The sequence below is a fragment of the Suricata suricatta genome, chromosome 2 (assembly GCF_006229205.1).
Source record: "Suricata suricatta isolate VVHF042 chromosome 2, meerkat_22Aug2017_6uvM2_HiC, whole genome shotgun sequence".
Taxonomy (NCBI): domain Eukaryota; kingdom Metazoa; phylum Chordata; class Mammalia; order Carnivora; family Herpestidae; genus Suricata; species Suricata suricatta.
This window is the reverse complement of record NC_043701.1, coordinates 133,229,061-133,254,601: the sequence shown is the minus strand read 5'-3', so window position 1 is coordinate 133,254,601 and position 25,541 is coordinate 133,229,061. Positions and strand designations below refer to the sequence as shown.

At 43.6% G+C, this 25,541-nt stretch overlaps 1 protein-coding gene and 1 pseudogene across 3 annotated transcripts in view; both read right to left on the bottom strand.

The window, feature by feature from the left end:
* The window catches only part of CDH23 (cadherin related 23), a 413,185-nt gene that overhangs the window by 375,032 nt on the left and 12,612 nt on the right, over window positions 1-25,541 (bottom strand). The window lies entirely within an intron of this gene.
* Window positions 3,837-4,674, bottom strand: LOC115285511 (annotated as a pseudogene).

Genomic DNA, 25,541 nt, shown 5'->3' with positions numbered 1-25,541 from the left:
ATTAAAAAAAAACATAAAATAAGTGTTGGAAAGAATGTAGAAAAATTGGAACTCTGTGTATTACTAGGGGGGGAGGGCTATAAAACAGCAGCCATTGTAGAAAACAACATGGTGGTTCCTCAAGAAATTAAGCATAGAATTAACACATCATCCAGTCATTCCACTTCTGGCATACATGTTAAAGAACTGAAAATGAGGAGCTGAACAAATATTTGTATACCCATGCTCAAAGCAGCATCATTCCCAATAGCCAAAGATGGAAAAAACCCAAATGTGCATTAGTGGATGAATGTGGTATATACATACAATGGAATATTATTTGGTCTTAAAAAGGAATGAAATGCTGACACATGCCATGACATGGAGAAACTGGGAAGACATTATGCTAAGAGATGTAAGCCTGTCACAAAAGGACGAAGAGCATATGGTTCCATTTATATGAAATGCCTAGAGTCAGCAGATTCATAGAGACAGAAAGCTGAATGGTGGTTACCCGAAGCTTGGGGTGGGGGTGGCAAAAGGAGGAGTAAATTGTTCAACTGGTGCAGAGAGTCAGTCTGGGGTGGTGAGAAGCTCTGGAGATGGATGGTGGTGAAGGCTGTGTAATAGTGTGCATGTACTTAATGCCATTGAACTACATACTTAAACATGGTGAAGGGGCACCTAAGTGGCTCAGCAGGTTAAGCATCCAACTTCAGCTCAGGTCATGGCTCAGAAGCTCGAGCCCCATTATCAGGCTCTCTGCTGTCCCTGCTTCAGATCCTCTGTCCCCATCTGCTCCTACTCCACTGGCGCTCTCTCCCTCTCTCGCGCGCTCTCTCTCAAAAATAAGCATTTTAAAAAATGGTTAAAATGGCACATTTTGTTATGTGTATTTTGCTGCAATAAAAAATGCTAAAATGGCAAAATTTACATTTTGTAAGTCCTGCCATAATAAAATAGGTATATATAAAATAAATAAAAATAAATAAAAAACAACTTAATAAGCCATCGGTAGAGCCGGGCACACCCATCACATCAGGGGCCAGCCCAATCAGAATAAACTTATGGGGGTTGGGGGGTGGGGCGCCTGGCCAACTCAGTAGGTAGAACATCTGACTTGACCTCAGGGTCATGAGTTCAAGTAGGCGTGAAGCCTACTTTAAAAATATAAAGAATAAACTTATGGGGGCCGCTAGCTGTGAATCAGCCCAGTCACCACATGTGAAGTTCCCCCCCACACCACACTCTAAACCCTATATTGCAATACGTCACCTTAATTGTCCCCTGCTTAGGGAGGCCTTCCCTAACCACCTACGACTCTTTTTTCTCACCATACCCTGCTCTTGCCTTCCGTACCTCTCAACACATTTTGTAGATGCTGAGTTATCTTCAGGTGGGTTGTCTGTCTCCCCAACACCATGAAAGTCACAGGGGAAATGGGGACCCAGACACCTAGCCAGATGACGGCCAAGGAGAGGGGGTGCGGAGGAAGGTTCTGGCAGGGTGGGCTCCCTCTGACAACCTTCTGTGCACAAGCCTCACTGCCTCCTCTGATGCAAGAATCGGAACGTGGAAAGAGGAAGAGGCCCTACATGTAAACCAGCGCATCCTTCTGAGTCAGGCTGACTCCACACAGCAATTTCTGTGCTGAAAATCTCCTCTAGCCCAAGTGGTACAACTTTGTGGGAGCCATTTGGCACAATAAAACTATAGCCTTAAAAGCATTCATTCCTTTTGACTTAGCAATTCTACTAACAGGAACTTTCCCTAAGGAGATCGTCAGAATCATGGCACAGGGCTCTGTTTTGAAGATGTTTATGGAGAATTGTTTATAATAGTATAAACAGGCAACTCACAGTCAATGACAGTCGGGCCTCTCAACCAACCACATAGGGGGCCAACCCTGCCCTCCGTGTACCCACAGCAGTGGCACCAAGTCATCGTCACAGCTGAGCTGAGGGTCAGGCTCGCCCACAGCATGTAGTCCCCACAGAGGACACCCCTGGAGCACCCGGTTGTGGATACCAGAGAAGACCGTGCCACGGGGCCCCCAAGACTTCTTCTGCATAAGGCCGCTACTTTCACAAGGAGGATATGTAGCTGACCTGCCTAACATGTAGACACAAACACAGAGCATCAGACAAAACAAGGAGATGGAGAAATATGTTCCGAATGAAAGAGCAAGACCTCAGAAAAAGAAGTAAACAGAATGTAGGTGAGCAATCTACCTGAGAACGTGTGCAAAGGAATGGTCATAAAGATGCTCACTGGACTTAAGAGTGGAAGAATTCAGTGAGAACTTCAACAAAGGGATAGAGAATACATAAACAAACCTATCAGAGCTGAAGAATACAGTAGCTGAAATGAATGACACACTCAAGGGAATCCACAACAGATCAGAGAATTCAGAAGAAGAGATCAGCAATCTGGAAGACAGGTAGGGAAGAGCATCCGAGCTGAACAACAAAAAGAAAAAAAAATCTTTTTTAATAAAGACAGGTTAAGACCCTCTGTGACATCAAGCATATGAACATTTGCATTACAGAGGTACCAAAAGAAGAAGAGAGAAAGTAACAAAATCACTTGAAAAAATAATAGCTGAAAACTTGCCTAACCTAAACACCAAGACACATAATAATTAAAATGATGAGAATTTAAGATAAAGAGAGAATCTTAAAAGCAACAAGAGAAAAGCAAATAATTATGTACAGGTAAACCCCACAAGGCTATCAGCTGATTTTTTTAACAGAAACTCTGTGGGCCAGAAGGAAGGGGCAGGATATATTCAAAGTGCCAGAAGGAAAAAAAACCCTACAACCAAGAATCCTCTACCTGACAAAGTTGTCATTCAGAACTGCAGGAGAGAGAGTTTCCCAGACAAGTAACAGTTACAGGAACTCACCAAGGTCACTCAGTTGGCCTTAAGAGAAATGTTAAAGCAATTTCCTTAGGCAGAAAAGGCCACAAATAAAAGTAAGAAGATTATGTAAAGAAAAAAATCTCGTGGATCAAAGAAAAGTAAATATATACTAACAGTATGTGTGTCAATCGCTCATAAAAAGGTAGTAGGGAGGTTGAAAGACAAGAGTAGTAAAGTCAACTATATCTACAATAATGAAGGGATACACAAAATAAAAAGATATAAAAAATGATATCCATAAAACGTGGAGGATGGTAGTAAAAAATGTACTGCTTTTAGAATGTGTTTAAAAAGGGAGAAAGTGACAGCAATACAATAATAGTAGGGGATTTAACATCCCATTTACACCAATGGACAGATCATCCAGACAGAAAGTCAATAAGGAAACAATGGCCTTACCTGACATATTAGACCAGAGGGACTTAATAGATGTATGTTGAACATTCCATCCCCAAATAGCAGAATACATACTCAAATGCGTGTGGAACATTCTCCAAAATATATCATGTTAGGGACACCTGGGTGGCTCAGTCAGTTAAGCGTCTGACTCTTGATTTTGGCTCAGGTCATGATCTCACAGCTCATGGGGTCAAGACCCATGTCAGGCTCTGCACTGACAGCACAGATCCTGCTTGGGATTCTCTCTTTCTCCCTCTCTGCCCCTCCCCCACTCTCTCTCAAAATAAACAAATAAACATTTTTTAAAAGTAAAAAATAATTTCAAAAAGACGTATCATGTTAGGCCACAAAACAAGTCTCAATAAATTTTTTTTTTCAGATTTCAAATGTGTTGTTTATTTACTATTTTTGATGACTATAAATAAGTGTTTCCACTATGGAAAAGAAAGTTAGCACAGTACATTTTCATGACTGCGGAATGGATTTTCTGAAGTCCTCTTCAATAGGGCAAAAACTTAGAAAAAAACAACCTGAATGTTGGAATTCAGTTCTTTATATAAAGTCCCTTGTAAAAACAAAACAGAATAAAAACAAACTGAAAAGAAGGGGAAGGGCAAATTTTAAAAAAGAAAAAGGAGAAGAATGGAAGGAAGAGAAAACAGGGAAGGCGGCTTCTTGTTCCTCCTCCGCTCTATCCTTGGTCTCAGCGTTTTCCGAGTCCTTGCTCTCCTCCTTCACCGAGAGAGCTTCTAGCTTCTTGGCCACTTTCTCAGCATTGTCATTTTTGCCTGACCCTTTCTTTTCTCTCTCTTCGATCTCTTTCCTGCATTCTTCAAACTTTGTTTTGAATTTCTGTGCATTTTCAGCATTTAGGAAGCGGATGGCCAGGAGCTCCGGCTTGGGGCACTCATAGGCAAAGTCAGCGTGGGTGTTCCAGACCCAGGCACGGTCGCTGCCTGCATTCGGCTTCAGCTCCATCATCGGCGTGATGTAGTGGTTGGCGCAGATCCTCAGGGTCTTGTCCCTCCTCATGAGGAGGCGAATGGTCCCTTTCTCCTTATGCTTCAGAAGCTTGACATCACCGGTGCCTCGTTCCTTCCATTCTGGGAGATCGTTCTCTGATGCAAATCGGAATAGCTTTGCCCGCATTTTAAAAAGCTCTTCTTCATCTTCTTCCAGCGTTTTAATTTCTTGCTCGGGAAGAGAAACTATAGGCTCAAACTGGGGGTCATGGTTGGACTCATCGGCATTCTCAGTGGAGGTATCATGGTCCTCATGGGTGTCCTTGGCGGCCGCCATGGGGGCGCGGCGGCGGCGGCGGCTCGGCTGGCTCGGTCATCGCTAGCTCCGCGGCCTCTCGGCGGCTGGTCGTAGCTCCTCTCCGCGTCTGGCGCCGGCGCCTCCCGCGACCCCTCAATAAATTTGATAAGACTGACATCATATAGGGACACTTGGGTGGCTCATCAGTTAAGCGTCCTATGTCATCTCAGGTCATGATCGAGCAGTCCATGAGTTCTGGCCCCACATCAGGCTCTGTGCGGACAGCTCAGAGCCTGGGGCTTTCTTCATATTCTGTGTGTATGTGTCTCTCTCTACCCCTCACCCACTCGTGCTCTGTCTCTCTCTGTCTCTCAAAAATAAAAAAAATAAAACAATTAAGAAAAAAAGACTGACATCACAGAAAGCATCTTTTCTGACCACAATGCTATGAAAATAGAAAGCAATTACCAAAAAAAAAAAAAAAAAGAAAGAAAAAACACAAACAGAAAGGTTAAACAACATGCTACTTTCTAAACAACCAATGGGTCAATAAAGAAATCAATGAAGAATTCAAAAACTACCTGGACACAAGTGAAAGTGGAACCACAATGTCCCCAAATCTATGAGATGCAGCAAAATCAGTTCAAACATGGAAATCTTTAGCAACACAGCTCTACTTCATGACACAAGAAAAATCTCAACTACATAATCTCAGCTTACATGTAAAGGAACTAGAAAAAGGAGACCAAAGTCCAAAGTTAGTAGAAGGGGAAAAAAATAATACATTCAGAAATAAAATAATAAAATAAAAGTAAAAGAGAGCCTAAAAAACAACAGAAAAGACCAATGAAACTAAAAGCTGGCTCTTTGAAAAGATAAACAAAATTGATAAAACTTTAGCCAGACTCATCAAGAAAAAGAGTGGGCTCAAATAAATAAAATCAGAAGTGAAAGGGAATGCAAAAGGAGTGTAAGAATATAAAAAATGAAATATCAGAAATGAAAGGGAATGCAAAAGCAGTATAAGAATATAAGAAAAATTATATGCCAACAAATTAGACAACTTAGAAGAAATGGATAAATTCCTAGAAACATACAATCTTCCACTTAGTAAGGAAGAAATTTAAAATCTGAAAAGATTGATTTCTAGTAAAGAAGTTGAGTCAGTAATCCAAAAACTCCCAATAAACAAACTTCCAGGACCAGATGGTTTCATAGGTGAACTTACCAAACATTTAAAGAAGAGCTCACACCTTTCCTACTCAAACTATTTCAAAAATCTAAAGTGGAAGGAACACTTTAAAATTCATTCTACAAGGCCAGCATTACCTGGATAGCAAACTAGCAAACTAGAAAAACATACTACAAAAAAAAAAAACCCACAAAATTATAGACCAATATCCCAGATGAACACACATGTGAAGATGCTCAACAAAATATCAGCAAAGTAAATTCAACAATTTTTAAAGGGTCATTCACCACAATCAAGTGGGATTTTTTTCCATGGATGCAAGGATGGTTCAATATCTTCAAATCAATGTGATACAGAACATTAACAAAATGAAGGATGAAAGTCATATGATCATCTCAATAGATTCAGAAAAAGCATCTGATAAAATTCAACAGCCATCTGTGATCAAAACTCGCAACACAGTGGGAATAGAGGGAACATACCCCAACATAATTAATGTCATATATGACAAGCCCACAACTAACATCATACTCAATGGTAAAAAGCTGAAAGCTGTCCCTCCAAGATCAGGTAGAGCACAAGGATGTCTGGTCTGTCCACTTTTATTCAACACAGTACTTATGGAAGTTATAACAGAGCATCAAAGGAGAAAGAAATAAAAGGCATCCAAGCTAGTAAGGAAGAAGTAAAACCGTCACTATTTACAGATGGACATGATATTATATAAATGCTAAAGACTCCACACACACACAAAAAAACTATTAGAATAAATGAATTTTGGAAAATTGTGGGAGATGAGATCAATATACAGAAATTTGTTGCATTTCTATACACTAGCAGAAAGAGAAATTAAGAAAACAACAATCCCATTTATAATTGCATCAAAAGCAATAAACTACCTGGGAATAAATTTAACCAAAGAGGTGAAAGACATTGATGAGAGAAATTAAAGACAACACAAATAAATGAAACTATATACAACACCCATTAGAAGAATCAATGGCATTCAGATAGACATAGAGATCAATGGAACAGGATTGAGAGTTCAGAAATCAAACCATATGTCTATGGTCAACTGATTTTCAACTAGGATGCCAAGAACATCCAACTAGGGAAAATCAGTCTTTTTTAACAGATGGTACTAGACCAAGTGAATAGCCACATGCAAAAGAATGAAGCTAGACCTTACCTCATCCCACATAAAAAATTAACTTCAAGTGGATCAAAGATCTAAATGAAAGGGTTAATACTAAAAAACTCTTAGAAGAAAAACAGGCATAAATCTTCATGACCTTGGATTCATCAAAAGTTGCTTAGGATACCCAAAACACAAGCAATAGAAGAAAAAATAGGTTCAACTGGACTTCATAAAAATTTATTATTATTATTATTATTATTATTTATTATTATTATTATTACTGCTGCAAAGGACACTAACAGATAAGTGAAAAGACCACCCCCAACAGAATGAGAGAAAAAATGTCTGCAAATCGCACATCTAATAAGGGACTTAGCTAGACTAAAAAAGGAACTTTTACAACTCAATAGTAAAAAGACAATTAAGAAATGAGCAAAGGGGGGGTGCCTGGGTGGCTCAGTTGGCTAAGCAGCCAACTTCGGCTCAAGTCATGATCTCACAGTTTGTGGGTTCAAGCCCTGCGTCAGGCTCTGTGCTGACAGCTCAGAGCTTGGAGCCTGCATCTAATTCTGTGTCTCCCTCTCTCTCTGACCCTCCCCTGCTCATACTCTGTGTCTCTCTCTCTCTCAAAAAGAAATAAACATTAAAAAAATTTTGTTTTTAATGAGCAAAGGATCTGAACAGACATTTCTTTAAGGAAGATGTACAAACAGCCAACAAGCACAGGAAAAGATGCTCAGTATCATTAGTCAGGAGGGAAATGCAAACCAAAACCACAGTGAGATATTTCTTCACACTCACTAGCATCGCTATAATCAAAAAGACAGATAATAACAGTGTTGGAGGCGATGTGGAGAAATCAAACCTTCCTATATCGCTGATGGAATATAGTGTTGCAGCCACTTTAAAATAGTCTGGCTGTCCCTCAAACGATTAAACAGAGTGGCCAGATGACCCAACACTCCCAGGTACCTACCTAAGAGAAATGTAGGCCTATGTCCCCACAGAAACTTGCTCATAAACGTTTACAGCAGCGTTATTTGTAATAGCCCTAAAACAGAAACGACCCAAATGTCCCTCATGGACAAATGAATAAACAAGGTGCAGTTTATCCATACAATGGGATATTATTCAGGCATAAAAATGAAATCCTGACCCGTGCTACAACATGGAAGAACTTTCAAAGCATACTAAGTCAAAGATGCCATTCACAAAAGACCACATTTGAGTCGACCTGTAGGAAATGTCCAGAATAGGAAAACCTATAGAGACAGAAGTAGATTTGTGGATGCTGAGGACCAGGGGTGACCGACGAATAAGGGACTGATAGCTACAGGCCATGGAGTTTCTCTCCATGAGGATGAAAATATTCCGAAATAGACTGCTGGCTGCTGCACCCGGCTGTGAATGTACTAATAACCATTGAATTGTACACTTTAAATGGAAACATTGTATTATATGTGAATTATAGCTCAAGAAAGCTGTTTAAACTTTTTAAAATAAATGTAGAAGTCAATAAATAAAGCGAGCAGAGAAACTGAAGCTTATCAGAATTAAGCTAGTCAACCTGCCACGTTCAACCACGATGCAGACACTCCGCTTGCCTCCCCGTGTCCCGCGCCCCACCCCGAACCAGGCTCACAGCCGCATCCCACCACACATGAACAATGGGCCGATCTGGGCCAGGCAGCCCATTTTTACAGACAAGCAAACTGAGTCCCACGGAGAGCACCTTCCTTCTCTTCAGCCTAAGAGCCAGGGGTGGAAACGAAGACGCCGGGCTTGAGCCTGTTTTCGCCATTCACTTACTCACGTGCTGTGTGGCCTTAAGTCCCGTCCCCGCCCCTCTGAAAGAGCAAGGTGGGCTTGATTTTCCTGGTGTTCCCACCTCTGCTCTTCGCGGCCTCTCAGATGCCGCCCACCCTGCCCACCCCCCTCCAAAAAAAAAAAAGTCAAGGAAATTAACTCAAGGACCAAGGCCACTCCTAGTGGTCACCTGTTCAATTTGCACTGGCTGATTTCCGGACACCCCCAAGACTGAGGGGTGGGGAGGAGGTCAGGAGACCACCAGACAGATGGAGGGGTTCACATCGTACCAAGACTCCACCTCCTTCTCTCCTTTTGCTCTTCCCACTGTTGCCCCCAGCACCCAAACCCTGCCCCAAAGGAGTCCAAAATTCTGGGCTGCCTTCACCCAGCAGTGTCCATTTGATGTCTTGAGCTCAGCAGCACCCCCAACTCCAGGCAGCTGCCCGCGGAACATCTCTGGTGACTTTAACTGTATAAAGGTCTTCTGTGAATGAGACTGCCAACCTAGATAAGCAGATGCTATGCCCATTTCACAGATGGGAAAGCAGAGCAAGGAGACGATCAATTTGATGCTGAGAACTGGCCAGAGGGTCAGTGGCAGAATCCAGACCTACCACTTGAACATGGAACCCCTCCCTGGCCCGGGACCCCAGTGGGCCATGGGTGAGAGAAAAAAAGCCTGCAGGCGTTCACTTCCTGCTGTGGCCTGTCCCACGCAAGAGCTGTAAAGCCCAGGCCGGCCACACTCCCAGGCAAAGGCCCTTCCCAGGCTCTTCGTCCCCATGCCTCCCCACTGACCTGAGAGCCCATTTTCTCCCCCGACCTTCCCCTCTCCCCTGCCCCCCTCCCCCACTATGATTTCAGCCGAACTGGTTGTCTTGCCTTCTACCCTCTCTCCCTCCAGAATGTCTTCCATGACATTCTCCAGGACCTCGTGGAGACCCCTTCAGCACTCAGCCTCTCCTCCCTGTCCTTAGGTACAAAAATGCCAGTTCTCAGATGCAGCACGGCCACACCTTGCTGGGTGGCCCTGGGCAAGGCAGCGAGTACCTCCCAGCCTCAGTGTCCTTGTCTGCAAAATCCCACTTAGGGAATCACACCTCGTACCTTTGCTTGGGCGGGTTCCTACAGCCAGAGGCCCTTCATCCCACCCGGCCATACGGTGACTCACCTGTCTGGAAGAGGTGAGTCTCCAGCCCCTCGTAACCGCCCCCCAGGTAGGAGTGGTCCCTCCATCTCTGCCTAGGACCCCTAACACTGCTGCTTTAAAGCACTTAGAGCCCAGGGCACACAAGCCCTTGTTCACCTGCTGGCATTGCTGGCTATGCTGGGAACGCCTCCGGCTAGCTCCGAGCAGGCACATAGTAGGAGCACAGGCACCACCTGAGGAATAAGGGGCTGAGCAAATAAACAGAGGTGGTCCCTTCTAGCGTGAGGCTGTGGTGCAGGGAAGGCCCAGGCCCGCTTCACCAGCCAGCAGGAGGAAGCACTGCGGGGTAGGGGTGTCCACGGGGGGTGTCCCCACCTCAGGGAACAGAGAGGAGGGAGGGCAAGGCGTGCACTGTGTAACAGCAACCTGATAGTTTTCCCTGTAAGTTAAGTGATAAATCTTTTCCAAATTGCCTGTGACAGCCACTTCATCCCCACATAATTGTGTGAGATGCTGTTCAATTGTTTTTATGCTTATTAATATCACAGCTCCTGAAGGGAGAAAGGGGAACCCAGAGGGACCTGGGGAGGGGTACGGGGAGGAGCTGTGGACCCTTCACTAAGAGCTCAGTGAAGAACCTGGTTCCTACTTTGTGGCAAAAGGGACAGTTCTACACAGGAACCATCAGGTGGGTGGAGTAAGATATCTGGGCTTAAATCCCTGCTCAGGCTCAGTTTCCCCTCCGTACAAACCAAGAAAGACACCTCTGTGGCAGGGATGGTGGGAGGACTCATATTAGAAGTATGCCCAGCACAACGGGGCATCCACAGAGTCGTATGTCCCCTTGGCTTCCCTCCCCTCTCAGTCCTGTCTCTTCTGCCCAATTCATAAGACGTGGAGGATAGCAATGCCCGGCTACCCACACAGAGCACATCACTGCCATCACGCTCATCACAGCCCCCCGCACATCCGGGCTGCGAGCTCTGAGGGCCCAGGCTACGGATCCCAGAGGCACGTGGCACCTGGTGGCAGTGAGCAGAGCGGAGAACACCATCGCCTGCCCCCACCCCCACCCCCAGCTCAGCGCTGTCCAGCCTTTTATGTCGCCTGGCTCTCACAGCATCTTGGAGGTGAGAGCATCACCCCATATTCCAGAGGGTGAAACTGAATCTCAGCGAGGATAAAAGGCTTGACCCCAAAGCCCTGAAGTGCAAGGACCTCAGTATGGCTGATCACACTAGGAGTCTGAAGCTTAGGCAAGCCTCAAAGCCATCACTTCCCACCACGGCCCTACCTGCCTCCCCAGATCCCAGGTCTCAGCAAATACCCGCCGGCAGTGGCCAGCCCCCTCCTGGAGCTGCTCTCTGCCTGTCTACTGCTAACCCCTGCTCCTCCTATTCCTCTTCCCTCCTCTGGGGGCAAAGGACTAGCCTGGGGCCTGGAGCAAGAAGTGGTTTCGAACTCCACCCCAGGTGCAATGCACTGGTCCATTCCTGAGCCCCAGGCCCGTGCAGGCGCAACATTCACAGCGGTACCTTCTCCTCCTGCTACAGTAGCTTGGCCATCACCTCCTCTGGGAAGTCTTCTCTGATTTTACCAGCTGGGCTTTGGCAGGCCTTCCTCTACCCCACTGTGCCCCTGACAAACAGACTCCCCTTTCCAGGTGCTCCCCACATGCACATACATCTGTCTCCGTCACTGGAACTCTGAACTCCCCTGGAATCGGGGCTTGGTTCACCTTGGTTGTTCCACAGCCTAACACAGGGGCTATCATAGCATGGGGGTGGGGGGGAGATCGAGGGGGTCAGTATGATGTGTTGAAAATCTACGAGAATAACTGGAAGTGAGACAGGAAGGGCAAGAGGGAGTGAATGTGGAGGCCAGAGCACAACTCTTCTCCCAGACTCTACAGTAGGGACGTCCCCAATGCCAAATGTTCCCAAGAACTATGAAGGCTTTCCCCTTCACTCCCCCCACCCCCCACAAGCACACGGAGCTGCATAGGAAAATGAGTCAGGGGTAGGGTCTCTGCGGGAGGAAGATGATGAGCTCTATTCCTCTTCTCTCTGGGCCTCCATTTTCCTACCTGTGAATCGGATATCCGGTTTCCCAAAGGCTAGGCAAGCACATGGAGAACCTACAGCTGGTCCTGTGGTCAACAGAACCACCCACATCAGCACAATGAAGGAGGTTCAACATGCTGGGAACTGCCAGGCAGGCCTGTGGAAGCCTCTGCACCCTGGGGGTCTGCCCCTCCCCTCAACCATACCCGCATACTGAACACCTAGGGCAGAAAGCTAGAGCCAGACGAAAACCAGAGATCCTTAGCAGGCGGTCCATTTTGCAGACAGCAAAACTGAAGCCCAGGACGGAGGCAGGAAGGGTATTAGCGTGTACTGAGTATACTTATGATGTGCTAGACTTTCTCACTTCAGAAATCCTCACAGTGAGGGCGTCCTAACTGATCCATTCTGCTGATGAAGAGACTGAGAGTTGGGGAGTCTGTAATTTGACTGGGGTCTCACAGCGGGAAGTGAGGAGAGTGGGGTTTGAACCCTAGAGGCTCTGGCTCGTGAAAGGGCGCTCTTTGCCTGCATCACACCGCAAGGGCTGCCTGGAGCCAGGAGCCCCACCTCCAGTGAATTCTAGATACAGGTCCTTTAACACCCGAGCCGGTGCTCTTTTGCCTGCCCCACCCTGTCCTACCTTCCAGGCCCCCTCTGTGCGTTTCGGAGAATCACTGGCCACGGCTAGACTACAGTTGGCTCATCATCTGACTGCTGTATTCTACAGCATCCCTGCCCATTGAAGTATACCCCCAGTGATGGAAAGCTCACTACTTATTCAGGATGCATTCTATCTTACAGACAGTTTCATTAACTACGGTGTCCTTTCTCTTAAAAGACCAAAAGCAACTTTTATTTTTTTAAGTATATTTACTCATTTTGAGAGAGAGAGGGCACAAGCTGGGGAGGGGCAGAGAGAGAGAGAGAATTCCAAACAGGCTCCTCACTGTCAGCACGGAGCCTGATGCAGGGTTTGAACTCACATACCATGAGAGCATGACCTGAGCTGAAACCAAGAGTCAGATGCTTAACCAATTGAGCCACCCAGGTGCCCCACAAAAGCATCTTTTAAAGGCCTGATGGCGTCACAGGACAAGTTCACTCTGTCCACATCTGCTTCCATTCACCCCTCACCCACCCACTTCCCCCCCCATCTCCCGCCCCAGCCTCTTTTATTTTTTGACCCTACCACTCTCTACACCTCCCCAACAATCACTTTGTAACCTTTACTAAGGGCAAGGATATCTTTTTAAAAACACTCAATTTACGAAAAAATATTTCACATCTGTATGAGCAATATACAAATCGTAATTCTTAAAAATAACAAATTGCAGGCCAGAGTAATCATAAGTAAATTGATATTGATAAATAAGCTTTTCTCCAGAGCAGTAGGTGGTTTATTTTAATCTAATGAGTTTTGTATTTTCCCAGCTTTCAGATTCCATGATGAAGGGCTGTCTGCAATAGAATTACGACGCTCTCCGAAATATTGTAATTTAATGCCTCATTTTGTCAAGACTTTCTTGAAAATGAGATTTGTTCCTAGTGAAGAATTTTACTCTGCTCTTTCCTAGATGCCCCCTCCCCCAGGCACATAGGTTTGCCTTGGGCCAGGCCAAAGATCGGGGGTGAGGGACAAGGGAGAGTCGGGTTAAGCATGGGTACAGGCGGAACCCCAGGGAAGCAGCATGGAGAACTTTCCTGGCAGACGCAGCCTTGCTCCGTGCCTGAGCAGCACCCTCGGCCAACTCTGAGCCTCACCACCATCTCCTGCCATCAGGCTGGGGAAGGCAAACCTCATCCTGCCCTGTAAGATGCTGAAAGGGTTTCTCTTTGGGGGTTCATGGGTACAGGATGGGCCCCTGTGACCCCCTAAAGATGTAAGAAGAGATTGACAGACCCCTCAGGCAGAAACCAAAGCAGGGTGAAAACATAACAAAGCCATTTGTGGAGAAGCCTTTGGGAGTCATTTGTTGAATGCCCTCTAGGGACGGGGAGCTCACTACCTCCTAAGCCAGCATGATGTACTGCTAAGTAACCTGCAGCCAGGCTGCTGGAGGGAACTTTTGATAGACCCAGAGGCAAGAAATGTTGAAAAGAGCAGAGCAGGAGGTCAAGAGAGCAACCGGACTGGCTGGACTCATATCTTGGCAGCCCACATCCATGTGTAGGCTGGTCTGAGATGCGTCCCCTCTCTGGATCTCCATTTCCTGCATCTCTGAAATGGAGACACTAATAGTTCCTACCTCACCAGGTTGTTAGGAAGAGCAAATGAGGCAATGCATGTAAAATACCTGGAACCCAAGCTCATACACAGCAAGGTCTCAAGAAACGTTATTACTAGTGGTAGTTTCATCATTATTATATAACGTGTGCACAGACTATTTGAGAGAACAAAAGAAACCAGAAACTGACCGCCTCTGGGAGGGAAACCCAGGGAGCTGGAGAAATCAGGTGGGAGAGAGACATTTCGCTCTATTCTGTTAGGGGCCTTTGGAATTTTCTACGTGTGCTAGATGACCAGCTCAAAAATAAGTTTGAAAAAATACAATACATGATAATTTGGTATTTCAAAAAAGAAAAGGGCAAATTACTTCCTCCCATGGATCTCAAGCTGCCTCCTAGAGAGTCCTGCTCCCTCTCTGGGCTTCTGACCTCCAGAGTCACACCGACTCCACACTGCTCCTCCAAGCAAGTCACTCATTCGCTCAACAAACCCACCTGAGCAGCAGCCATGAGCTGCCAGGTGCCAGGTGAGAGGGGCTGTCGGCCTCACCATCCCTGTCCCGGCTCCTCGGATGAACCTCTTCTGGTGACACCTTCATCCCTTGTTGGCCCAGTCTCCCTTAAACAGCTGTTCTCACGCCTGAATCGTCAGATCCCTACATTCGATGTGAAAATGATAAGAGTTGGCCACTTAGTGATGTACATGTTTAAGTGTTTAGAGGTGAAAGGAACTCATGGTCACACCTAACTTTGAAATCCATCTGCTGCCAACAAAATGGATGTTTGGGGAATGGATGGATAGATGGACACATATATATTAAAGGAAATGCTACAAAATGAAGAATGCCAGTGGTGGGTGTATGGGCGTTCTCTGTACAAGTCTTTAAACTTTGCTGAATGTTTGAAAATGATCATGACGGAGGCGCCTGGGTGGCTCAGCTGGTCGGGCGTCTGACTTCGGCTCAGGTCATGATCTCATGGTTCATGGGTTCAAGCCCAATGTCAGACTCTGTACTGACAGTTCAGAACCTAGAGCCTGCTTCAGATTCTGTCTCCCTCTCTCTCTGCCCCTCTCCCCCTCTCCCACTTGAGTTCTATCAAAAATAAGCATTTAAAAAAATTATAAGAAAATGTTCATGATAGGGGCGCCCGGGTGGCTCAGTCGGTTGTGCGTCCCGTCGACTTTGGCTCAAGTCATGATCTCACAGTTGATGAGTTCGAGCCCCCATCAAGCTCTGTACTGACAGCTCAGAGCCTGGAGTCTGCTTCAGATTCTGAGTCTCCCTTTCTCTCTCTCTCTGTCCCTCCCCCACTTGTTCTGTCTCTCTCTTTTTCTCTCTCTCTTGAAAATAAATAAAAATATTTTTTAATTTAAAAAATTGTTCATGATAAAATGGCAGGGGAAAATTAGGAGAATTAAGCCACACAAAACTTCAAGTGGCTTTTCACATCCAGGTGGCCTACAATACTCGTTTCCTGTGGGTTAGGGGCTTTCCCTGGGGAAGATGTCTCTTCAAGTCCTTCTTAAAGGGCCTGGGAGCAGTCCGCAGTGCCTTTCCATTACCAGCCAGCCCGGGGCTGGGCACCCTAATGGGCTGAGGGTGACATGGAGCAGGGGCAGGGTGGAGGCATGCCTCCTCATTTTATTTTTTATTAATTTTTTAAATGTTTTATTTATTTTTGAGAGAGAAAGAGGCAGCGTGAGCAGAGGAGGGGCAGAGAGAGAGGGAGACACAGAATCTGAAGCAGGCTCCAGGTTCTGAGCTGTCAGCACAGAGCCCAACGCAGGTCTCGAACCCACAAACCATGAGATCATGACCTGAGCCGAAGTTGGACACTCAACCGACTGAGCCACCCACACGCCCCATGCCTCATTTCCATCCTCCCTCAAGTTCACTTCATTCTGCAGAGAGCCAGTTTCAGCAGCATGAGCAGTGCGAGAGCCAGTCCAGCGAGGAGGACAGCTGTGCTCTCTGATACTTCAGGGGGAAGGCAAGGAAGTGGAGGAGAGTGTCCATGTCTGCAGGGCAGGGGTGGGGGGTGGCTGAATCCGTGCTGGGGCCACACAAGAACACTAACACTCAGTCCTCTCAAGTCATATGAAGGACACCCTATGACAACCTGCTGGAGTTTTTACTCACTTCAGAGTTCAACAGCCACAAGCACCAAGATGGTGATGGTGCTGGGGAGAGCTATCATTTATTGAGCACATACTATCTGGTCGAGCACTGTGTTTGTTATTCAGTTCTCACAACCATCTGATAAAAAAGATGCAGTGATTATACCCATTTCACAGATGACAAGATTGAGACTGAAAGAAGACATGAACCCAAGGTTGCTCAGCCTGTAAATAAGTGAACTGAGATTCAAATCCCGATGGGGTGCTGTTCCACCTTGTGTTGTGATGCAGTAACTGGGAGCCGACAGAGGATCTCGGTGAGTCTAGAAAACCTGGGCCCCAAAAACGTCAGCCTGAAAGCACTAGCGAGGCTTAAGGGCAGACAGAACCTTCAGCACAAACATCCAGAGAAAAAGGAAGCTCCTAGAGATCAGCCCAACATCCTAGGAGCCTCTTTTCCACTCAGGGCTTTGGCAAGGAAGGAGACTGGGGAAGCCAGCAGAATTTTGGCCATCCTGTGAGTCTGGGGAAATAAAAACGGGAATTTGAGGCAAAAAAGGCAACCAGCACACTCAAGGCTCCAAGATCCCAGAGAAAAGGGAGGCACGGGGAAGTGAATTCAGCACTTGACACCAATTTTCTCCTCAAAGTGTTTGCCATCTCATAAGCTTTGGAGAGAGGCTGAGGAACTAAGCAGAAAGCAGATGAACGGTAGAACGGAGTTGTTAGCCGACCGGTGTTTTTGAGGAGACAAAAATGAAGTGTAGGACTGACAGGAGGAGTGGCTTCGGTTAACGGACCCCTGCAGGGTTGTTCCAGAAATGTCTATGAACCGAAGGTATATCAAGCATTATAAAGACTTGCATTCAGCCCTAAGTCAGCCCAGTCCCTGATGAGAGGATGAGGCCGGGCTTCTGTGCTGCCTGTCGATAAGGTGAATCCTCTCTGAAATAAAGCAGCATCCAGAGCCTCTTGATCTCAGCTCAGGTCAAGATCCCGTGGTCGTGAGATCGAGCCCCATCTGGAGCTCTGGCCAAAGGTGGAGCCTGCTTATGATTCTCTCTCTTCCTGTCTCTGCCCCTCCCCCACTCATGTGTGCACAAATCTGTGCTCTCTCTCAAAAAATAAAAAAAAATTAAAATAGGCATTGGTATAATCAAGAAAACAGTTGACAAGATGGATAATTTCACCTGAGAATCTAAATCTACAAAATAAATTAAAAGTTCCAAAAATGATTAATACAATGGAAATCGAGGTCTTTTTTTAATGTTGTTTTAATTTATTTTTGAAAGACAGTGCGAGCAGGTGAGGGTCAGAGAGAGAGGGAGATACAGAATCTGAAGGCAGGCTCCAGGTTCTGAGCTGTCAGCACAGAGCCTGATGCAGGGCTCGAACCCACAAACCGTGAGATCATGACCTGAGCCGAAGCCGGATGCTCAACCGACTGAGCCACCCAGGTGTCCTGGAAATCAAGGTCTTAATAGATGTGTTTGACAGCAAATTAGACACAGCTGAAAAGAAGACAAGGGAACTGAAAATAGGCCAGCAGAAAATAACAAGAATGAAGCAAAGAGAAGAAAAATACACAGAAAAAATTGATTTTTAAAATAGCTTACGAGAAAAAAGTAAAATAAAATAGCTTCTCAGATATGTGGGGTACAGTGAAAATGTCTAGTACATAAATTATGTATGAACTGAAGTGCCAAAGAGAACGAGAGTGAGTAGCACAGAGGGGACAGTTGAAGTGATATTGGCCAAGAATTTCTGAAATTGATTAAAAAATATCAAGCTACAGATCAGGTAAATGCCATGAATACAAAGAAGGACCAAATGAAGTAAAACTGTTTGAGAACAAAAGGCAAAAAACAATTTTAAATGTCAGAGAGAAGAAACATTAGTTTCAAAAGTGTTAATAAAACTTCCACCTGACTTTTTAAACCAATCTATAGAAGCCAGAAAACTGGGAACGGAATGGCGTTTTTAAAGTGTGACAAGAGTGGGGGAGGGGCGCCTGGGTGGCTCAGTCAGTTAAGCATCTGACTTCAGCTCAGGTCATGATCTCATGGTATGTGAGCCTGAACCCAGTGTCCGGCCCTGTGCTGACAGCTCAGAGCCTGGAGCCTGCTTCGATTCTGTGTCTCCCCTTCTCTTTGTGCTTCTGATGCTATGCTCTCTCTCTGTCTCTTAATAATACATAAAATGTTTAAAAGTTTTTTAATTAAAAAAATTTTTTTTAAAGTGTGACAAGAGGGGTGCCTTGGGTGACTCAGTTGGTTAAGTGGCCAATTCTTTATTTCAGCTCCGGTCATGATCTCACAATCCGTGGGGCCAAGCCCCACATCAGGCTCTGCATTGTCATTGTCCCAAGAGTGCTTGGGATTCACTCTCTCCCCCACACCTCTCTCTCCTTCTCTCTCTGCCCCGCCCCCACTCATGCTGTCTCTCTCAAAATACATAAATAAAACTGAAAAAAAAAAGTGTGACAAGAACACTTTATATTCAATAAAAACATCCCCCTAAAGTGACGGTGTAATAAATACATTTCCAGACACACAAAAACAGAAAATTAAATGACATATTTGCCCTAAGAGGAGCAATCTACAAGGTGACAGGAAAATTATTCCCGAGGAAAATAGGAAATACAGTGAAGAATAAAGAACATCAAAAAGGGTAAATATATGAGCAAATGAATATTGACGAAAAGGAAAAAAAATAATGTTTTGTGGAATATAAGATATACGCATAATTAAAACTTACAACAGCATTAACAGAAGCGACAGAAAAGGAGTAAATGGAGTTAAAGTGTTCTAAAGACTAGCACTGTCTGAGAGGTAGTAAAAAACACTCCCGGAGTAAGGATGCTGGGTCTCCAGGGCAGCGTTGCATCAAGGGTAAGGAAACTATACACAACGGGGTGCCTGGGTGGCTCAGTCAGTTAAGCATCTGACTTCAGCTCAGGTCATGATCTCACAGTTCATAGGTTCAAGCCTTGCATCAAGCTCTGTGCTGACAGCTCAGAGCCTGGAGCCTGTCTTCAGATTCCGTGTCTTCTTCTCTCTCCATCTCTCCCCTGATCATTCTCTCTCTCTCAAAAATAAATGAAACATTAAAAAAAAAAAGAAATTGTATACACAAGTTAATAGAGGGGAAATAATACCCAAAGAATCTGAAAGAAGGCAATAAAGTAGTAAAAGGGCGCAGATAAATAGGTGGGAAATAAAAAACAACCATGAAGAGTGGGCGCCTGGGTGGCTCTGTGGGTTAAGGGTCCAACTTCAGCTCAGGTCATGATCTCATGAGTTCAAGCCCAACGTCAGGCTCTGTGCTGACAGCTCAGAGCTGGAGCCTGCTTCAATTCTGTCTTCTCCCTCCCTACCCCTCCCTCTCTCTCTCCCTCTCTCTCTCTCTCTCTCTCTCTCTCTCTCTCTCCCTCCCCCCGCCCCTCCCAGCTCTCAAAATAAATAAGCATTAATAAAAAACTTTAGAAAACTATTAAGATAGTAGCCATAACTGAAATACATCAGTAATTACTTCAACGACAAATGAAATGTACAAATTAAAAGAAAAAGATAATCAGGCTGGATTTTAAAATACCACATTTTGTTTACAAATTACACACCTTGAATATAAGAACACATAAACACCAAAAGCAAAAGGATACAAAGAAGCCACACCCAGCAAACTCCAAGCGAGAGCTGGCCTCGCTACTCTAGCAGCAGGCAAGTTGCACTTCAAGGAAAAAGCTACCAGGGATCATGAGAAGTGAAGAGAGATATTTCAAAGACAGAGATTTCAGCAGGATCAGCGGGCAAATCCACCAGGAAATCTGCTGGAGGTAAGGAAAGTGGGGAGATAACCAAATTCTAAATTTCTACTTGTCTGCTAATACAGCTTCAAAAAATAGAAAACAAAAATGGACAAAACCAGAAGTAGAAACAGACAAACCCAGAATCACACTGGAAGACTTCCAGGCATCGTTCTCAGAAACGGATTAAAAGAAGGAGGAGAAAGAGAAGAAGGAGGAGGAGAAGGAGAAGGAGAGGAGAAAGAGAGGAGAAGGAGGAGGTGGGAAAGGAAGAGGAAGAAGAAAAGAAGAAGACAACGATGAAGACAAGTCAGTAAGGACGCCAATATCTAAACAACATGATTTACATATCTGACCTCACAGACCAAATTAAACACCACATATAATAACAGAACAGACATCCTTCTGGCAAAGCAATGGAAAACTTACCAGAATCTACCATGCTGGGCCATAAAGGAACTTTCAAAATGTTTCAAAGAAATGAAATAATTAAAAGTATGTAATCTGATGGAGTACAATCTGATTGTAACTCAAAAACAACGATAAAAACAAGGGAGGAAATCCCCAAATGTTGGGAAATGAAGCAATGCACTTGTAAACAGACCAGAAAAAAACCCATAAATCAAAGAAGAAACTACAACAGAAATCAGAAAATGCTTTGAACCCTATGGTAATGAAAATGTGACAAATTCTGTGCTTGGAGAAAAGTGTATACCCTTAAATTCAGATTTCAGAAAAGAAGAAAATCTTAAAAGCAATCATCAATGTACTAACTCAAAAAAAATTTTTAAGATGTAAATTATACCCAAAGAAAGTAGAAGGGAATGAAAATTAAGTTTTAATAAGACTATAAAGTAATGGAATAAAAAAATTAAATGGACAAAAATCAATAAAAACCATAGTTCTCTGAAAAGTCTAATAAAGTTGATAAATCCAGTGATCAGCAAAGACTGAAGAAAATGGGAGAGAAGGCTCGCATTACCGATATCATGAATCAAAAAGAATCACTATGGATTGCAGAGTACAGAGATTATTCAATTTTAAAAATTAATATAAAATGGATAAAGTCCTCAAAAAATACAATTTACCAAAACTGACACACAAAAACATAGAAAAATAAATAATCCTATATCTACTAAAGAAGTAGAACTGTAATCAAAAACCTTCCCACTAAGAAATCTAAGTTCACATAGCTCCTATATTGAATGTTTCTAAAATATTTAAGTTAAAAACACAAACACACACACAAATCTTATCCCAGCTCCTACAGAGAAACAAAAAAAGAGGTAACAGTTTCCAGTTTATATCACGAGGCCAGCATAACTTCAAGATATAGTCTGACAAGGATATCATAAGACAGTAAAATCACAGGTGATCTCTTTCATGAACACAGATTTTAAAAATCTTAAACAGAATATTAATAATTCACACACGCCATGCAAAATATAGTCAAAGGGTGCTGCTGTAGCCATTCCATTAGCCGCCAGAGTATTATGCAAAGAATAATATATCATGACAAAGTTAGATTGAGTCTGGGAAATGCAAGATCAGTTAACTTTTGAAAGTCGATCAGTGTAATTTGCCACAATAGAAGAAAGAAGAAAACTTGTATATTCGTTGCAATATATGCAAAAACGCATGTGACAAAATTCCACACACATTTATGGTAAAACGTGAAGCAGAAAGACTTCCTTACGAGGACCAAAACAAGGATGCTGCTGTTACCACTTCCATTCAACATAGTATTAAAAGTTCTAGTCAGAGTAATTAGGCAAGACATTTCCAACTCCAAAATGATCTCCATTCACAGATGACAAGATCTTTATGTAGAAAATTCCAAGGGTTCCATTAAAATGCCGTTAGAGGTAATGAATATACTCAGCAAAGTTGCAAGATACAAAGTTGACATGCAGCAATAAGGTAAATTTCTACACGCCAGCAATAAAGAGCCTGATGAGAAATTTAAGAAAGCAATTCCATTTACAAAAGCATCAAGAAGAATGAAGGAGTTAAGAATAAATTTAGCCCAGGGCGCAAATGACTTGTACACTGAAAACTACAAAATATTGCCACAAGAAGGTAAAGAAGACATGAAGAAGTGGAAGACATCCCATGTTTACAGACTGTGAGGACTGAATTTGTTGAGACATAAGAGCACCCAGCGCATTCTACACATTTAATGCAGTCAAAATCCCACTGGGTGATTTTTTTGCAGAAGTAGAAAACTCATCCTGAGACTTCTATGGAATCTTAAAATATCCCTGAATAACCAAAACAATCTTGAAAAAGAAGAACAAAGTTGGAGTCCTTACACTTCCTGGCTTCACAACTTGCTACAAAGCTACAGTCATCAAAACAGTGTGACATTGAGGTAAGGACAGGACTACGGGAACAGAACAGAGAACCCAGCAATAAACCACTGCACCCATGGTTATTTTTGACAAGGGCATCAGACTCATCACTGGGGAAAGGACGGTCTTTTCAACAAGCAATGCAGGGAAAACTGGACATCCACATGCAAAAGAATCAAGCTGGACTCATACTTTATACTACATATAAAAATTAACAAAGACCTGGGGCACCTGGGTAGCTCAGTCAGTTAAGTGTTCAACTCTTGACTCTGGCTCAGGTCATGATCTCACAGTCGTGAGTTTGAGCCCCACGTGGGGCTCTGCACTGGCAGCGCAGAGCCTGCTTGCAATTCTCTGTCTCCCCCTCTCTCTGCCTCACGAGTGCACTCGCTCTTTCTCGCTCTCCCTCAAAAAAAAAAAAAAAAAAAACAATCAAAGGTAGAATTACCATATGCTCCAGGAATTTCACTCTTTGATATACTCAAAGGAATTGATGGCAGAGACTCAAACAGCAACATTATACACAGTAACCAGAGGTGGACACAGTCCCAATACCTTTCAACAGACAAATGGATAAACAGTGTGGTCTATATATACATACAAATGGATAATATTTAGCCTTTAAACATGAAATTCTGACAAATGCTACAACATGAATGAACTCTGAAAACATTATGTTAAGTGAAATAAGCCAGACACAAAAGGACAAATATTGTATGATTCCACTTATAAGAGATACCTAAACAGGCAAATTCATAGAGGCAGAAAATAGAACAGAGGTTACTAGGGGGTAGGGTGGTAATGGAGAGTTATTATTTAAAAGGTAGAGCGTTTACATAGCTACTGTTTGGGATGATGAAAAGTTTGGAAATGGATAGCGGTGATTGCTGGGAGCCGCGCCGGCCTTGCTGGATGACACCGTCACAGCGAGGAAATGGCAGACATTTGCACGGCTCCTATCATGAGAGGCGAAACTTGTATCTCCTTCTGCTACTACTGCTCATGTGAAATTAAGCCTGTTGTCATGAATTAGGCCTGACAGGGTACCAAATCAGACCGATATTCCCCACACAGTTACCCCATAAGAAAAAACATTTTCCTGTCCCTGCATAAGAGATGTTGGATCAAAACACTATAAATGTTTGACAAAAGGCTTTTCTAATGAGCCTTGCAGACCCAACACATAGACTTGAAGGGGTTAAAAACACAAGAATTGCATTTAAGTCTGGCCCGGAGAAAAGGAGCCTAATTTGGAGATAAGAAATAGAAGACAAGGTCAGAACATGGTCCCTTCCCAAGGTCCACGTTCTACAAATATCCTCCCTGTGCTGGCTTCAGTTATGAGGATGGATAAGAATGTGCGAAACCCAAGTCCAAGGCCAGCACACAGAGGGCCCCTATTGTGCCTGCATCAAAGAGGGGGCTTTCTCAAACAACTTGTTCACAAGCCTTCTTTCTCTTATAGTTTATGAGCCAATCACAATAACTCCTAGCCCATCTATATACAACCTAACCTATGTTTTAATCTTAGCTTTACTACTTAAATAATATGTATGTTAATCCTGTTTTCTATTAAAAACATCCTGTTATATTCTCGGTTATAAAATTTACTCGACCTCACTGTAGGTATGTTACATGATTTGGTTGTAACTTGTTAATTAAAAAACAAAGTCATAATTATTGGCAAAAAACCAACCCGTAGAAAATAAGACAGGTTTGTTACCTTCTTAATCTGGGAGACTGGTGCCAAGAATGAATGGGATGGTTCTAGAAAAATACTTCTGTAAAACTTGTTTCTGTACACTTTCGGTGAATAAAGCATCTTATCACTAAGAATTAGTCAAGTCACTGTAAACAATTTCTTTTTTCTGATATCATGTTATTGCTTGATCAATAAAAAAAAGACACCAAAACAGACAAAGCACAGATGCCTGCCTGGTGATCAAAAAAGAAACTTGTGGCTCTCTCATCTCTCTCTCATGCCGACACTGTCCATCCCTCAGGGACCCTGGACCTGCTAGAGCTGGACTCTGGCCAGTGATGGTTGCACATTGTGAAGATGCTTGATACCACTGAGCAATACATTGAAAATAACTTAAATGGTAAACTTGGTGTTAAGAATATTTTACCGCAGGGGCGCCTGGGTGGCTCAGTCAGTTGAGCTCTGACTTGGACTCAGGACATGATCTCACAGTTTGTGGATTCAAGCCCCGTGTCAAGCTCTGTGCTGACAGCTCAGAGCCTGGAGCCTGTTTCAGATTCTGTGTCTCCCTCTCTCTCTGCCCTTCTCCTGCTCACTCTCTGTCTCTCACAATGAAATAAAGACATAAAAATAATTTTTAAAAGAATATTTTGCCACAATTTGGGGGGGAGGGTAAGGAAGAGAAAAAATTTCGTAATGTGATACATGAGATCTATTAAAAACGTACAACAAACATCATTCTTAATGGTGAAATATTGAAAACTTTCTCCTCAATGCCAGAATCAAAATAAACATGCCCACCATCACCACTTCTATTCAATATTAAGCTGAAAATCCTAGCCATTGTAATAAGGCAAGGAAAAAATATATTGGAAAGAAAGACAAAAAAATTGCTATTTATAGAAAACATGATTATATATGTTAAAAAGTAAATTCTCTAAACATTCAGAATTACTAAGTAAATTTAACAAAGGTTGTTGGATACAGGGAAATATTTAAAAAATCAATTGTACTTCAATATGCCAGAAACAATTAGAAATGAAAAGTATTTAAATATCATTTAATAAAGAAACATAATACACATAGAAATCAATCTCATAAAAGAAGCGTAAGACCTCTACACAGACAAATAAAATGCATTCTTCAAAGAAGTTTGCTAGGACCGAGGTAAATGGAAGAGCTTATCTTTTTCGTGAATCAGAAAACTTAATATTGTAAAAATGTCAAGTTTCCTCAAATTGACCTACATATTTTTGATCCAGTCTCCATCAAATCTCAGCAAGGATTTTGTGGAATTTCAAAAGTCAATTCTAATTGACTAATTAATGTTTGTTTATTTTTGAGAGAGAAAGAGGGAGAGAGAGGGAGAGAGCATGCACGACATGAGCAGGGGAAAGACAGAAAGAGAGGGAGACAGAATCC